General features: G+C 36.5%; 1 non-coding gene across 1 annotated transcript; it reads left to right on the top strand.

Annotated features, from left to right (window-relative positions):
* Positions 1-1,712: 1,712 nt before the first annotated feature.
* LOC124246205 (U6 spliceosomal RNA) lies at positions 1,713-1,819 on the top strand. Its single transcript, XR_006890414.1, has one exon. It is a non-coding gene; the product is annotated as a U6 spliceosomal RNA (small nuclear RNA).
* The last annotated feature ends 16,077 nt before the right edge of the window (positions 1,820-17,896 follow it).

The raw sequence follows: 17,896 nt of genomic DNA, 5'->3' as shown, positions 1-17,896 counted from the left end.
AGGGTGAGAAACAAAGGAAATGCAGGAGAGCCAGAAAACAAGTGATAAAATGGCAGCATTAAGCCCTCATATATTGATAATCACTCTAAAGGTAAATGGATTGAATTCTCCAATAAAAAGACACAGAGTGGCGAGGTGGAGTAAAGAACAAGACCCAAAAATATGCTGCTTCCAGGAAACACATCTCAGCTCCAATGACAAACCGGCTCAGAGTGAAGGGATGGAAGATGATACTCCAAGCTAAGGGCAAATGAAAGAAAGCAGATGTTGCGATATTTATATCAGACAAAGTAGACTTCAAGATAAGACAGGTAAAGAGAGACAAAGAGGGGCAGTATACAATGATCAAAGGGACATTCCATCAAGAAGAAATAACACATAAATATCTATGCACCCAACACAGGAGTACCAAAGTTCATAAAGCAACTACTAACAAACCTAAAAGAAGACATTAATAATAACACAATAATAGTAGAGGACCTCGACACTCCACTCACATCAATGGATAGATCATCCAGGCAGAATTTCAACAAGGAAACAGTGGAATTAAATGAAAAGCTAGACCAGTTGGACTTAATAGACATATATATAACACTCCATCTAAAAACAGCAGAATACACATTCTTCTCAAGTGTACACAGAACCTTCTCAAGGATAGATCATATGTTGAGAAACAAGGTAAGCCTCAATAAATTTAAGAATTTTGAAATAATAACAAGCACCCTTTCCAATCACAATTCTATACAGATAGAAATTAATTACAAGGAAAATGTTGAGAAAGGGACAAAGATGTGGATACTAAACAACATGCCATTGAAAAAGCAGTGGATCATTGAAAAGATTAAAGGAGAAATCAAAAAATATCTGGAGGCAAATGAAAATGAAAACATATCATACCAACTCACATGGGATGAAGCAAAAGTTCTATTAATAGGGATATTCATTGCAACACAGGCTTACTTTAACAAACAAGTAAAATCCCGAATAAGCAATCTCAAACTAAACCTAACTGAATTAGAAAAATAACAAACAAAGGCCGAAGTCAGCAGAAGGAGAGAAATAATAAAAATCAGAGCAGAAATAAATGCTATTGAAACAAAAAGGCAGTAGAAAGGATCGATGAAACAAAGAGCTGGTTCTTTGAGAAGATAAATACAATTGACAAACCCCAGACAGATTTACAAAGAGAAAAAGAGAGAAAGCTCAGATAAATAAAATTAGAAATGAAAGAGGAGAAATAACAACGGATATCACAGAAATGCAATGGATTATAAGAGAATACTATGAAAAGCTATGTGCCAAAGAAATGAACAATCTAGAGAAAATGGATAAATTCTTAGACTTCCTAAAGCTGAATCATGAACAAATAGAGAATCTGAATAGATCAATCAGAAGTAAAGGATTGAAACAGTAATCAAAAGTATCCCAAAGAATAAAAGCCCAGGACCAGATGGCTTCCCTGAGGAATTCTACCAAACTGTCAGAGAAGATTTAACACCTATCCTTCTCAACCTATTCCAAAAAATTAGGGAAGATGGAACGCTTCCTGACCCATTCTATGAGGTCAACATCACTCTGATACCAAAACCTAACAAGGACAAGACAAAAAATGGAAAATTACTGGCCAATATTGCTGATGAACTTAGATGCAGAAATCCTCACAAAGTATTGGCAAACTGGATACAGCAATACATCAAAAAGATCATACACTAGTGCTCGGTTTGGCAGCACATATACTAAAATTGGAACGATACAGAGAAGATTAGCATGGCCCCTGTACAAGGATGACATGCAAATTCATGAAGCGTTCCATATTTTTGTACCCACAGCATGACTAACAAAAATGTACAACTGAAATCTCACAAGGTTGTAATCTATCATAACATTAATAAAGAAAAAAAAAGATCATACACTATGATCAAGTGGGATTTATTCCAGGGATGCAGGGATGGTTCAACATCCGCAAGTCAATCAATGTGATACACCACATTAACAAAATGAGGAATAAATCTACATGATCATCTCAATAGATGCAGAGAAAGTATTTGACAAGATCTGACAGCCATTTATGATAAAAACTCTTATCAAAATGGGGATAGAAGGAAATTATCTCAACATAATAAAGGCCATATATGAAAAACTCACAGCCAACATCAAACTAAATGGGGAAACACTGAACACCATCCCTCTGAGAACAGGAACAAGAAAACGATGCCCACTATAACCACTCTTATTCAACATAGTACTAGAGATTCTTGCCAGAGCAATTAGGCAAGAGAAAGAAAAAAGGAATCCAAAAGAGAATGAAGAAGTGAAACTCTCACTAATTGCAGATGACATGATTTTATATATAGAAAACCATAAATAATCCATCATAAAACTATTAGAAATAATTAACAACTACAGCAAAGTTGTGCAGTACAAAATCAACTTACAAAAATCAGTTGCGTTGCTGTACTCTAATAATGAACTTATAGAAAGAGAACTCAAGAATACAATTCCAGGGCCTGCCTGGTGGCACAGAGGTTAAGTGCTAACATTCTGCTTTGGTGGCCCAGGGTTCGCCGTTTCAGATGCCGGGTGCGGACGTGGCACTACTTGGCACGCCATGCTGTGGTAGGCATCCTGCATATGAAGTAGAGGAAGATGGGCATGGATGTGAGCTCAGGGTCAGTCTTCCTAAGCGAAAAGAGGAGGATTGGCAGCAGTTAGCTCAGGGCTAATCTTCCTCAAAAAAAAAAAAAAAAAGAATTCAATAAGACATTATTGAAAGCAATAGATAATGACATAAAGAGATGGAAAGAGATTCCATACACATGGATTGGAAGAATAAACATAGTTAAAATGTCCATACTACCCAAAGGGATCTACAGACTCAATGCCATCCCAATCAGAATCCCAATGACATTCTTCACAGAAGTAGAACAAAGAATCCTAAAATTCATAGGGGGCAACCAAAGCCCCTGAATTGTTAAAGCAATACTGAGAAAAAGAACAAAGCTGGAGGTATTACAATCCCTGACTTCAAAATGTACTGCAAATCCATAGTGATCAAAACAGCATGGTACTGGTGCAAAAACAGGCACACAGATCAATGGAACAGAACTGAAAGCGCAGAAATAAAACCACACATCTACGGACAGCTAATCTTCAACAAAGCTGCCAAGAACATACAATGGAGAAAAGATAGTCTCTTCAATAAATGGGGTTGGGAAAACTGGACAGCCACATGCAAAAGAATGATGGTAGACCATTATCTCATGCCATACACAAAAATAAACGCAAAATGGATCAAAGAATTGAAGATAAGTCCGGAAACTATTAAACTCCTGGAAAATAATATACGTAGTACACTCTTTGACATCGAATTTAAAAGCATCTTTAAATCTTTCCTTGAGAAGACATGGGAAACAGAAGAAAAAATAAACAAGTGGGAGTTTATCAGAATAAAGAGCTTCAGCAAGGCAAAAGTATCTAGGATCAAAACAAAAGGAAAACCCACCAATTGGGAGAAAATATTTGCAAATCATATATCCCATAAGGGGTTAATCTCCATAATATATAAGGAACTCACATAACTGAACAACAAAAAAACAAACAGCCCAATCAAAAAATGGGCAGAGGATGTGAACAGACATTTTTCCAAAGAAGATATATAGATGGCCAATAAACACACAAAAAGATGTTCAACATCACTAATCATCATGGAAATGCAAATCAAAACTACACTAAGACACCAGCTTATGCCTGTTAAAATAGTTATAATCACTAAGACTAAAAATAACAAATGCTGGAGAAGGTGTGGAGAAAAGGGAACCCTCAAACACTGTGGGTGGGAATGCAAACTGGTGCAGCCCCTATGGAAAACAGTATGGTGATTCCTCACAAAACTAAAAATAGAACCACCATATGACCCAGCTATCCCACTAATGGGTATCTACCCAAACGACTTGAAATCAACAATCCGAAGTAACACATGTAGCACTATGTTCATCGCAGCACTGTTCACAATAGCCAAGACATGGAAACAATCCAAGTGCCCATCAACTGATGATTGGATAAAGAAGATGTGGTGTATATATACAATGCAATACTACTCAGCCATAAAAAGACAAAATCACCCCATTCACAACAACATGGATGGACCTTGAGGGAATTATGCTAACTGAAATAAGCCCGACTGAGAAAGACAAATATCAGATGATTTCACTCATATGTGAAATATAAACAAGCACATGGACAAAGAAAACTGTTCAGTGGTTATCAGGAGAAAGGGGATAGGGGGTGGGCACAGGGGTTGAAGGGGAGCACTTATGTGGTGAAAGACAAGAAATAATGTACAACTGAAATTTCACAATGATGTAAACTATTATGAATTCAAATAAAGTCCTAATGTAATAGTTTTATATACACCTATGTGCGGTGTACAGAATATACTCAGATTCCTTCTGTTAGTGATGACTATTATAATTTACAGTTAAAGCTAGCCCATACTTAAATATTCCATTACAATGATAGTAGAGAAGGAAAGAAGCTGAGAGATCTATTTCAACCCTTTCATTTTACTAGTCAGTAAACTGTGGCCTAGAGCTACAACTGATATTCTATTATTCAATGCACCCTCAATTGCTCCTTGAAACAATGATTTACAGAGAAATGCTCATCAAAGAACTGACATAATACGAGTTTTTCAATGAAACATTATTGAACTTTTAAATACAAGAAAAAAGGAACACTCACTAAAACAAGAAGTTACCTTCATTTTTACAAGTCACTGTTGGAGGTTCTTCTTCTCATGCCCTGCCATGTCCCATCAAGAATGCTGGTTCAGAGAAGCAAGTAGAAAGACCTGGGAAGAAACTAGTTCTTCCAGTGAAGCTCACAAAACAGTGAGAAGGAGATCTATACTGTGAAAGTGTTTCACAGGTGTGATATCCAAAGGTCAAATCCATGGTTTTCTGAAAAGAGCATGCAAGAATTCCCCCACATCTTTGTGTGCCAAATCAGTGAGCCTTAGCTGCAGTCACACAAACTTCACACTAGTGTCCAATATCACCATTCTTATAGTGAGAGAAAAGCTGGGGCTGACTGTGGGTCAGTGTAAATAAGCAAAAGAGGAAATTGACAGAGAAGATTTTACAACTAAGAAATTCAGAGGTTAGGGAAAATTCCACTGAAGGCATATCAGGTCTAAAACAAATTGTTCAGCCCTAAATTGTTGGCAGCAGTTTTAAGTTCTGTTAATTTCAGTAAATTTTATCTGCATTTGGCATAATCACTGCTGCTACCCAGTACACGGTGATAGTTGCTGCGGGTGATGTTAGCCCATTGCCACCATAACAGCTGTTCAGCTGCCTGAGTATGCTGTCATTTTATTGAAAATGGATCTCTCATTACAAAGCAAGGAAGGAAACAGAGATTTCACTTTCTTCAGCGTCTGGTAGTGAAAGACTAACATTCCCCAGAATGCTGGTAACACAACAGCCAACACAGAGGCAACTGCAGTACCTCTGCATAGAACGATGGTCCACTAAGCTTGAGAAGCACTCATAATTGTTGAAGAAACTGTCCTGCCAGTTTGTATCAGGAAGTATAGTTGTTGATCCGACTTGGGAGTTTGAGGTTCACTGATAGCAAGTCACTAACTTAGCGTGGATCATTGCAAGGTGTTGCACAGTTTTTGGGGGGAGATTTCCCTTGAGGATACTATAATCTAGTAAAAAAATAATAAATTCTGAAAAGTAACAGATGTTCTTTTCAATGAGGCAACCAAGAAAAGAGAGCAGTTTCTAAAGGTTAGGTTAGTCAGGGAAAATCACCTGGAGAAGCTGCTAGTTGAAGCACAAGTAGGATTTCCACAAGCCAAGTAGAACAGGGAAGATTCCAATGGAGGAAAAGCGGCAGAAGCAGAAGCAGCAAAGATGAGTCAACACTGTGTTTGCAGTACAGTAAACAGGCCTGTTTATCAGGGGTGAATAGTTCACATAGGGAGAAGCATAAGCCAAGTAGAAGCAGGAGCTTCATGCTGGGTTATGGAAGGCTGGGACTGCCAGGCTTCACTTGGATTAAGGAAATGACCAAATACATCTTAATTCTTGGGGTTCTGTATGTCTAGGGTTTGTTTAGGTCAATTTGGTAGACGTCTGAAGAATGGATTAGAGTCAAAGACGAATAGAACACCTATAAATGCAGGCATTATATTTGTTTTGTACAGAGAGGTTCTTAACTTTGAAAATGTGATTTGCCTAAGTGATGATACTTAGAATTTTCAACGTGTGTGTATGTATACGTGTTTGCATACATTTATATAAACATACGTACTTATATGAATATAATATAAAATGTATATTTATGTAAATACACAATATATAAATATATAATATGCAAATATATAAGTATTTATTGAAAATTAATTCATCCAGATTTTGTAAAATGTCTTTTTCCTCAAATACATTAATGAAAACACAATTTTAGAAACCAATTGAAGTATAAAGATGAAGGAAAAATTCACATGCTTTGGTAAGGATCCTAAGTGAACCCATCCTAAAATTCCTTTAGGTGGGCCTATCTAGTAACAAAACAACTAATCAGAAAGTTGGAAACTAGTCACTTAAACAATGGCCTGGGAAACTATTTGGCAAAATGAAAATATTTATGATCTAAATTTATATAAAAATGCAGCATAGAAAATGCCACATGTACACCTGTATTAAATATTGATTTATGGACAAGTACTGGCAAGTAACGTGCACATTTAAAAGATAGGGTTATGGGTTTATGGAAGATCACTATGTTTAAAAATATAGCTTATTATTCATAACTCTATAATTTCAGATGATAAATCGAGACAAATATGTTGATAATTTCAATCTTATTTGAAATGGACAAAAGGCCTAGACTGGCTTAGAATCTAGGCACTAGATCAAGAAAACATAGTTGATATGGCAATTACTCCTTAGCCTGTGCCCATGACAGACATCACTAATCAAACTTGGCCTTCTTTCCTTATCTACACAGAATTTGAAGGACCCACTATCAATAACTCAGAATCTTCACACAAGATGAAACCTCTGTGCCATCTATAGGCAGTAAATAGTTTCTGTAGCAGATACTCAATGGAGAAAATTTCCCACAAAATAATAAAAGCAGCAGATACCAAAATGCCATTTTCCTCTGAATCCACAGCTTCATTTCCTTTAAGCTAAGATGTGTCCCAAAAAAATATGTCAAATTCCTATCTTGGCATAATAAAGTTGAGCAAGATTTTTGCAAATACAAGTCTATTTCCACTTTAAGCATTTTGGAGAAAATTGTTTAAAAATATAGAAAACACAATAATGGCTACTTGATAAATTCTATATTTCATTTGCTTTGTCTATTCAGCTTCCACTACATTAGTGAACATTCAGGTAAAATACTCATTTGCATCTACCATCGGTGGGATATTTAAGGAGCATTTGAAAATTGCTTCCAACATGGAAACATTTGCTAATGGACAGTCCCTCATTGTTGGGCTAGAGAAAATTTCTCTTGAGTTGTTGTTGTTTTTAACCTTAAAAACCGCTGTAGTATATGGTACACTTTCTTTTGTTTAAGTTTATTGAGTTGGTTTGCTGTCCCTGAGCAAAAGCCTCATCTATGATGACAAGAGGGGAAAGTTTTTGTCATGGCCAGCACACACCTTTTTGAGAAAAACACCTTGATTCTGCCATGATCACTGCCACCTTCACTCCCATCCCCACCCCACTGATCTGGTAGCATCCTATCTTGCCATGTTCTAGTAATGTATCTAGATATCCTGCCCAACATTGGCAAGCATAAAGGCAAGATCTACATTCAGCTGAGTGAGAAGAAGACAAGCCTGGGCAATAATTCTTGGGTAACTTCAGTCTCCTTTTCACCTTAGGGGAGAAATACCACAAGGACCAAATTCAGCCAGCACTGAACAACAGCACCTCTTTAAAGCAGAATCTTGCCTTCATATCTGTGAATATGCTCTTCACAAGGCCTGAAGTGAACGGCCACGCTTTGAATGTTGCATCGACACTGCCTCATCGTTCAGGACTCAGCATTCTCGCTATCCCCTCTATACTACCTGCCAGGATCCCAAACACTGAGTTCATCCTTCCTCCCTTTGAAGCTCTCTGCCTCTTGGTGTTTGCCTCTGACATAGCACTTATCTCAATTCATTATTCACTAGCGTGTAAATTCCTTGAAAGAAGGAAATATGTTTCAGTAATTGTTGTAACCCTGGCAGAGTGCGCAGCACTTAGCACATAATAGACACTCAAATTTTTGCGTATTGATTAGGCAATTATATGTCTGGTCATATACAAAAGTTGAGGGTTCCCCTAGTGAGATATAGCAGCAAGGATAATCATGCAGTATTCTTTAAAATGTTTGTACTTAAGTGAAATCAGAATATGGAAGAATATCAAGGGCAACCTTGAATAGTGCATACCGTAAAAAAAAAAATTTAAAGTGTTCAGATAAACATTTGAACAGCTGGAGCTGTGGGGTAGAGAAGGAGGGAGTGATGATATCTGTGATAGGCTGAGATGATGTCAGAATTAGAATTGCATTAAGTGAGGTACGCCCTTTTTTAGTCTGTGCTACCTCCCGGATTGCCTAGTTCCTACAGTAGATTGTGTGCGTGTGTGTGTGTGTGTGTGTGTGTGTGAATAAGTCCCCATAAAATTCAGGGCAAAGAGTGAACTTGGATATCAGTCTGAGGAATTTGGACTTAATTTCATAGGCAATGAAGATGTTGTGAAAGTTTTTGAGCTGGAGACTAGTAAGCCCCAAATATAGTTTGGACCAGTGTTTCCTAATCCGGGATGTTTTTGCCCCTCCTCATCTGGACACATTTGCCAATGTCTGGAGACATTTTTGATTGTCATAAATGAGGGTGTTGGTGCTACTGGGATCTACAAGGTAGAGGCCAATTGGCTGCTAAACATTGTACAATGTGCAGGATAGGCCCCTTGCCATAAAGAATTATCTGGCCCAAAACATCATTAGTGCCAAGGTTAAGAAACTCTACTTTAGAGCAATGTTTCATAGAAAATATTTCACAGACACTGCTCCCTTGAGATGTAACTTGATTACAAAAACGTTCTTATAGTTACATAAAAGTGGAAAATGCTGTTTACAATATATCCATCTTTCATTATTTTATTCATTCAAATTATATTTATTGAGCACATATTATTTGAGGGGCACATATGACTTACGTAAATATGCCAATGAAGAAGGCCAACAAATCCTTGTCCCTATGGGATTAAATGTTATATTCAAGATTCATAATGTAAGTTAACATCTAGAGGCTCTGAAAAGTCCTGTAATAAAGAAACATATTTTACTTTGTTCAACCCAGCGTTTTCTAATAACATATGACAACTCTCTTTTCAAAAAAGTATACCACTTATTAACATGCCTCAGAATTATCTTTAATTGAAACAGTTTGAGAAGTACAGCTTTGAGTCGATGAAGTGAGTGCCAGTGGACAGGATTATTGGACAGCTTGAAGTCTGGATGCAGAGAGGCAATAGCCTGAAATAGAGCATTAGTGGTGGAAATGAAGAGGAGAAGATATATCAGATGTAGAAGCAACAGAATTGAATGTGGTGGTTGGCAATTTAGGGGGCTAAATAAAAGATGACTCTGACACTTTTAGCCTGGAAAGATGAGTTCTGTTTTCAGCATTTTGAGATCAAAAATACACAGGCAGTAAAAAATACAGGCTTGGATATTGGGACTGGAGAGTTGGAAAACATACATAACATAAGCCTTGGCTTTGAATTTGATTTTCAAGGGTAAGTGGGAAAGCGTTAGAGACAAGGAAAGCATGGTCAAAACTTTGAGGGGCATCGATATTGAAGGAGTGGGTGAATAAAAAAAAGTCATTGAGGAGGTGAAGAAGTAGAGAAAGGACGAGATCCAGGGAATGTTATGCTATAGGAGTCAAAGGAGCCTACCAGTGCATTCCTGTCCCTTACTTCAACAGTGATGATATAAAAGGAATAAGGCTCATATCTCTGATATTGTCACAATTGTACAAAGTGGATCGTCTCTGGGGCCTGATATTGTGTTACTGTTCTCATAACGTACAATCCAGTCCTTCACAGTTCACCACGGTATTTGTCTATGTCTTGTTCTTTGGACCTCGGTATGCATTGTCCCACATCATTCTTAGGCCAAGAATGAATACATGCCCAGCCAATCTGAGTAGCTTTCCCCACTATGCTACTCTTTTCTTTCACATTCCTGTTTCATTCCTGTTTTCATTTTCTGCAATTTTGAACTTTCAGTCTTCAGTTTTCCCCTGGTCAGGTCAGGTCTTAAGGGACTATCTCTGGCTTATCAACTTAATGCATATTCTATCTTCTCAGCCTAAGCCTAGGGGAAAAAAATTAAGCACAACTGTTAGCTTTGGTCTCCGTTGAAAAGGTTATAATTATCTAGGACTTACTGGAACTCTCAAAGCTGTTAATTTGATTTTTAAGAAAAAATCTTCACTGCTTAGGTCCTGAGTCACATCCACTCTTATTTTAAATCAGGTTGTTGCTATTGTTTTTAAAATATCCATTCTAAATTTATATTTGACCATTTATGAACTCCAACGATCTCATCTACCAAACGGAGATTGGGGTTTCATGCTAGAACCTACTTCCAAGGGTCGTGGAGAGGATCAAATGAAACAGTGTATGAGAAAGTGCTTGCTGAAGAGAAAAGCACTGTAAAGTATTACTTATTGATAACATCTTTATTATTATCACCATCATTCTTGACCGTGATCAATTTCATACCAATTATAGCCACATAATCTTTCAGTGGAAAGGAACTTTAGAAAGTTCACCTAGCATTTAGTGTTTACCAAAGATCCAGCAAACTTGATTCCTGGGTTCACTCCCACTCCACCAAATTTAGCCCAATATGCCTCTATATTAAAAAAAAAAACATTTAAGAAAAGATCACTGTGTTGTAGGTACTGTCTTGCTCTTCTATAGCTAGGAATTGCTAACAAATTAGTCCTGGTTTCCTTGGAAACTTAGAGAGAAGAGATGTTCTTGTCCCTCTCAATCTATGAATTTGTGGTCTTTTCAAATAAAAAGGTAACTTGCTATTTATCCCTCTGTCCCACTGAGAAGCACAGGTTTAGAGGACCAGAAACCAGGACTAGAAGTGAAAAAGAATCAGAATATTCCACAACACATTAGTTGAGTGACCCTAAATAGATAGTTTAACCTCTCTGTGCTTCAATTTGCTCATATGCACCATGAGCATGATGACATTACCTACCTCATTGGGTCATTGGGGATATCAGAAAGATTCTCTTCAATTTCTGCCCAGTGTAAACATTTTACATTTTATAACAGCAATGACTATCATTATTTGAAATATATTTGACTGAAGACCTTCCTCTCTTATCTTCTCAAGAAAAATATGAAAATATAATTTTATTTTGCCTGCCACATCACTTTGCCCCTTCTTCCTACCACTTAGCACTTTCTCCCAGGCTAAGTCTCTGTCACTATATAGTAGACTTGAATTTATACACAGATATAAATATACTTAACTCATGTCTGGCCCAAAGCATGTCTCCCTACCTTGTTAATAAGTATGTGCAACTCTTGGGTAATGGAGTCTAAACTCTTTAGTCTTTAATATACAACTTTTCCAAATAGTTTGCTTCTACTACACATGGTTAAAATTATTTCTCTTCTCTGTATTTTCAGCAATGTATTGGTGCCCATCTTGAAAAAGGCATATTTTACAACATGACATATGCCAAAGGCAACTGCAACATTGAAAGAGAACCCATATATTTGCCTACAAACTTTATAAGTATTATCACATGAGACCAGTTAGCAACACTTTTATTTAGGAACTGTCACTCTAAGAGCTAGAAGCACATTTTACACTTTCAGAAATATTAGCCAATGGGAACTGCAGGGAGTGTATCCAAGAAGAGAATTTCTGTGTCTTTTAAATGTTCTCCTGAGGCTGGAGAGAAAGATTCCTCTTGGATTTAGTTTTTATACAAAGGGATATACAGCCAAAGACATTGAATGTACCTTACAGAAAAGTTCAAATGTTAAATTAAAAAAAGAAGGTAACAACAGATAAAATACTGAAGCATGGCATTGCAAGATAGTCAACCATGCAATTCTGATGTGTTTTTCCGAAATAAGAAAAAGGATTTAAGACTATAAAATATCATTTCTGTATTCTATGGGCATCCTCTAAATTATTAGTGGTATGGTTAGCACTAAAACCAAGATTATTTCTCTATTTAATGAATCAGTCACCTGTTATATATTGATATCATTTTATAAGTCAGGGATAATGGTTTTTAAGATTTGCATATTTGAATGCTTAAACAAGCTATGATACTATAATACAATGGATGACTGTCTATTTTAAAGGACATGAAGGTGGATAGTAGGAAATATGGATATTTATATGTAAAATAATGTCCAGTTATGGAAGCAAAATATAACATAATGTACAAATACAATATACACCCTCCAAAATGTATTTACAATACTAAAGATTGGAAGATGATGCAGGAAAAGGTTTGCATTTGACTTCCATAATTCTTTCTATAGATCACTGCCTGGCTGCACAATTTATAAGTGAAAATCTATTTGTAATCTTTGTATAAAATTGAAAAAATCATAGAGTTTAAAGGAAACTTCAAGGTCATCTAATCAAATATCCCCTTATCCATCTCAAGTCATTTTCCATCAACTTTAATATGTTAAATGATACAGGACATACATGCACATAAGCACTGAGACACCCACACTATATGACAAAAAAATAATTCAGACCCCATAACAGAAGAAAGAAACTGTATATCCTGCTCTCAGGAAGAAATAGATATGGGTCCATTTGAAAAAAAAAATACAGAAAAAAGAATGTCTAAAACCATGGACATTGACTGGCTGTAGGAATTTACTTGAGAGAAAGGATCAAAAAAAGAGATAATAGCTACATTTGACTAAATAATGACTAAGGAGTTGCTGTCTACAGGTATTTGACAATCCTAAGAAGAGTTGGAAATTATAGAGACGAATTGAAGGGCATAATTAAAAATAATGGGATTAAATTAAGAAAAACAAAATGTACCTGGAATAGAAAATGAGCCCCCAATTTTCGATGAATGAAATCTATTAGACTGGGAAGTAATCTTCTAAGGGAGCAGCAAAATCTTTCAGCGCTCAGCACACAGCGGCATCATACAGGTCAAAGCCCCGAAAACATAAGTACTGCCCAGGTCCAAGTGTGGACAAAGTGGCCTAGAATGTGTTTGATCTCCCTTTTGCTCTGATTCTCTCTTTTGAATAGTCTCATTTGCCCAAAGTGCTGACAGCCAACTTTTCATCTTGTCTTCCATTTCTCAACCTATCTGGCAAGGGCTGATACCCCCTGTGAACAAATAAGAGAAAACAGAGGTGTAAAGAAGTCATAGAAATCAAAAAGTAATTTAACTAAAGCTTTCTATTTTCCCTAAGTCTGATTTTCTTTACTCTGTTGTAAGGGTCATTTTTCCCCTGCCATCTAAAAGAGGGATATATGTTTGCCATATAAACTACATTTATATATTGTTATTGTTACATTATTATTAAATACACATGGGAATAATAATCCGAGTACAGAATGGTACAAAATGAAAGGTATGGTTCTTCTCACTCCTCCTTTTTCTCAGAGGCAACCATATTTGTACCATTTCTGGTTTTAGATTGTCTGTAGTTGACTCCCTAACTCTAATTTGCTTATATCTTTATTTCTTTCATTATAAAATTTAAACAGAAAAGTAGTGACTGTTAACTATCCCCCAAATCTCTTCTCTTCCTCTTCCACAGTAAAAGCATTTTTAGCTGAGTACATATCTGCCCCCACTAAAGATGATATTTCCCAGTTTTTCTTGTAGATAGGTGAGGTCATGTGGCTAGTTGTATGATTAATATAATGTAAGGAAAAGGGATGTAAATATTTCCATGTCATGTTCTTAAAATGAAGGATTGTGTCTTCCTCTTCTGGTCTTCCTTAATCCATGGCCTGGAAGGAAGTTATGATGGTTGAGCTAAAGCGTCCATATGGAGAGCAAGATGAAGGCCATTTGTTGAGGATAGCACAGCAACATAATAAAAGGTGCCTAGATCCCGGATCCTGTCAAACCAACATACCAGCCAGGACCAACTACTTAAACTATTACGTGAGAGAGAAAAGAAAACATGTTGGCATTTCTAAGCTCCAGCAGCCTAGCTTACCTTCTAAACAATAAAAATTACTCATTTCTCATCTCCTATGAAAGGTGAGAGATTTAACTCACTCCCACTACTACCTAACTCTTCCTCTTCTTGCTGATTTTTGTAAATTATATGTTTTATTTTGAATTGTTCTCCTTCCTGACATTATAAAAAATAATGTATTTAAATGATTGTTTCTTGAATCATCAACTCTAGACAGTATCTCTTGACTCTACACTGCATAAGGTATGTTTATAGTTCCTTCTACTCCACCTCCTACTGTTGAGTTGTAATATATTTATAGTTTGTTTTTAAATTATAATCGTTTTCTGTGCTGTGTTTATAGATTCATTGTAAAAATTGAAAATCAAGTAAATTACAGAACATTATCTCTCATGAACGTAGATGCAAATATCCTCAACACAATATTAGCAAATTGAATCTAACAATGTATTTTAAAAAGTTATGTACCACAACCGAGATTTATCCAAGATCTGCAAGGCTGGTTCAACATTCAAAAATCAATATATGTGTGTTGTTTATGACTTCAACAGGCTAAAAAAGAGGAAAAAAAAGTCGCATGACCATATCAATAGATGATGAAAAAGCATTTGGCAAATTCCAATATCCATTCATGATAAAAACTGTCAGTAAGCTATAAGTACAGGGGAACTTCCTTAACTTGATAAAGGATATCTACAAAAAACCTACAGCTGACATCATACTTAATGGCAAGAAACTCAGTTTTCCCACTAAATCTGGAAAAGGCAAGGATGTGTCCTTTCACCTCTCCTTTTCAACATCATACTAGGAGTTGTAGTTAGTGCTCCAGGTTCAAAGTCAAAGGGCTTCTCTTGTCAGAGACTCAACATATTACCTAAAATCATGGCACATTTTCAGATTATTTCATTTTGCTTGTTTTGTTTGTGGGCCATGACTCTCTTGTATATAACTTTATTCTTCCTGAAATTGCTAAAGGCCTTTCTATGTCTTCCCTATAAAGTGAATATTATGCCTTCTTCACCATGAAATATCATTGATTATCATAGTCATACTATTTGTTGAATACAATAAAATGCTCCCAAGTCATGTCAGAGATTGCTAATTGCCCACCCCAAAATTCAATTCTCCCCCCGTCCTAAAGACATAATCTCTCATGCAACAAGGTTTGGCCAATGGCATTTAAATAGAAGTTGTTGGGTGGAGCTTCCAAGAATTGACTTACCTGAGAGGTACCTTTTTTTTCCCTCTTTACTCTAATTCCCTATTTCAATCTATAATGCCAATGTGATGGCTAGAATGTTGACAGCTGTTTGGGAACTGTGAAGTTGCACTGTTGATACAATGTCAGCAACAAACGACCTCAACATTGTTCATAATACGAAAAAAATAAATATTTGCATATTTTAATCATTACAGTCAAGACTGTCACTAAGAGCCAAACACAACTTTCAACTGTTATACTATGATTACTACATGGTTATCATCCTGGGAATTATTTCTAATGTACTCCTTAGCCTCACATTTCTTGGAACCTATGTCTACTCTTTTCATTTTGATTGATGCATAACCACAAAAATCCTTTAATCCTTTTTTTAAGAAATTAATTCATGATTAAGTCTTTGCATTTTTAAAAAGTTTTACTCTCACTCTTGTTTGTTAATTTGGCTGAGTACTGACCTCTAATTCTAAAATTATCATCTCTGGGGCCGGCTCCATGGCGGAGTGGTTAAGTTCGCGACATCTGCTGCTGCGGCCAAGGGTTCGGATCCTGGGCGAGGACATAGCACGGCTCATCAGGCTACACTGAGGCAGCGTCCCACATCCCACAACTAGAAGGACCTGCAACTAAGATATACAAATGTGTACGGGGGGATTTGGGGAGATAAAGCAGAAAAAAAGAAAAGATTGGCAACAATTGTTAGCCCAGGTGCCAATCTTAGAAAGTAAAATAAAATAAAATAAAATAAAATAAAATAAAATTATCATCTCTCAGAACTTTAAGAGACTGTTCATTGTCTTCCAGAATCTTATATCACTACCTAGAAATCTCACGCCAATCTTTTTATTATTCTTCTGTGGGTAATCCACTGTGTCTGTTTTGCCTCTTCTCTAGATACCTTTTGATGTTCTCTTAATCCTTGGTATAATAACGTCTTGTGAGAAATCACCTAGGTGTTTATTTCATTTCATCCGTCATGCCTGGCATTCGACGAACCCTTTCAATCTGTACAGTTTTGTCTTTCTACAATACTGGGAAGTTTCTTTATTTCTTTGCTATTTCCTGCTCTTCCCCCACCTCCTCTTTCTTTCTGGAACTCTAACTAGATGGTTGTCTGTTCTATTAGATTGGTCCTTAATGTCTTCTAACTTTCTTACCATACGTTCTACTTCATTTTTCCCCCTGTCTCCTAAAAGCATTTTCCAGACATTTTTTTTTCCAGCCCTTATATTGAATTTCTTATATTGGTAATGTTGACCTTTAACAAATAGACAGCCAGTTCTTTCTCCAGCAAAAATGGGTTTATTTGGAATCAGCAAAGAATTGCAATCCAGGGTCTAAAATTATGGCAAGCCATGTGCACTCCTGAGGAGCAAGAAGGGGATGAGAAACTCTTTCATAGAGGGAAAGAGGAAGTTGAGAGGGCTATTGTAAACAAAACGTCCGTTAGAGGAGACTGGGAGTTCAAAGTGTAGTGGCTTTTCATTGGCTGAGTTGTGACAGTCTCTCATTGGCTGAGCTGCTGCTGAGCAAGAAGAGAACGTCTTTCTTCTCCCTCTTGGGCTCTGCAATGGTCATAGGGCATGATAGCTCCGCCTTCTGGCCTCCCAACTCCATTTTAAGTGAAGTTTCTGTTTATTAATTTTCAAAGTAATCTTATTTTTAATTTTCCCAAACTCTTCTTTGCCTGTTTTTTTTTTTTTAGGCGAGAAGCCTATCTTTATTTTACAGATGCATGTCTGATCAAGTATCCCTGAAAGAATAAACTATACTTTTTTAAAGTTCTTTTCTGTTCCGTAAAACATACATACTTCTTCTGGAATCAGATGTTGTTTGCTTATCTTGGTCTCTCTCTTCTGTTAGTTTTCCTATAATTTTTGATGATTCTTGGTTTTCTGTTTATATTTTTTTTAAAAAAAACTGGTTGATTAAATCAGGTAGGTGATAATTCCCTCCGCTGTTAGCAGTCCCTATTAGGAATGAGTGGACCAAACTACATATCTTTCTGTAAGCAGTTATTTGACAAAAATCTTTGCCTTATATTCCTCTTCTCACTACCACTCTCTATACCTGCTGACTCTGGAGAAATACATTTGGAAGGAAAGTCCTGTCCTCTACTGGAAACTTCTTTTATGAGTGTTCTGAGCTTTGGTTCACTCTGCTCAGGATCATCAATTAATATGATCCCCTGACCTTTCCATTCTCCCAAAATTCAACACAATCTTTTTCCACTAATTCATCTCTGTCTGAATATCCACCACATTTTGATTACTTTTTTTTCCAATTCTTTAGTTATTTAGTGCCATTTTAATGGGTTTGGGAGAGGGGGAGAGGAATTGAAAATGTCTTCCATCTCAAATCAGAAATCACTGATCTCTGCTTTTAAAAAAATTTCTTAGTACAATCATACTTTCAA

This window comes from Equus quagga, chromosome 10, assembly GCF_021613505.1.
Source record: "Equus quagga isolate Etosha38 chromosome 10, UCLA_HA_Equagga_1.0, whole genome shotgun sequence".
Taxonomy (NCBI): Eukaryota; Metazoa; Chordata; class Mammalia; order Perissodactyla; family Equidae; genus Equus; species Equus quagga.
This window is presented reverse-complemented; position numbering and strand designations above follow the sequence as displayed.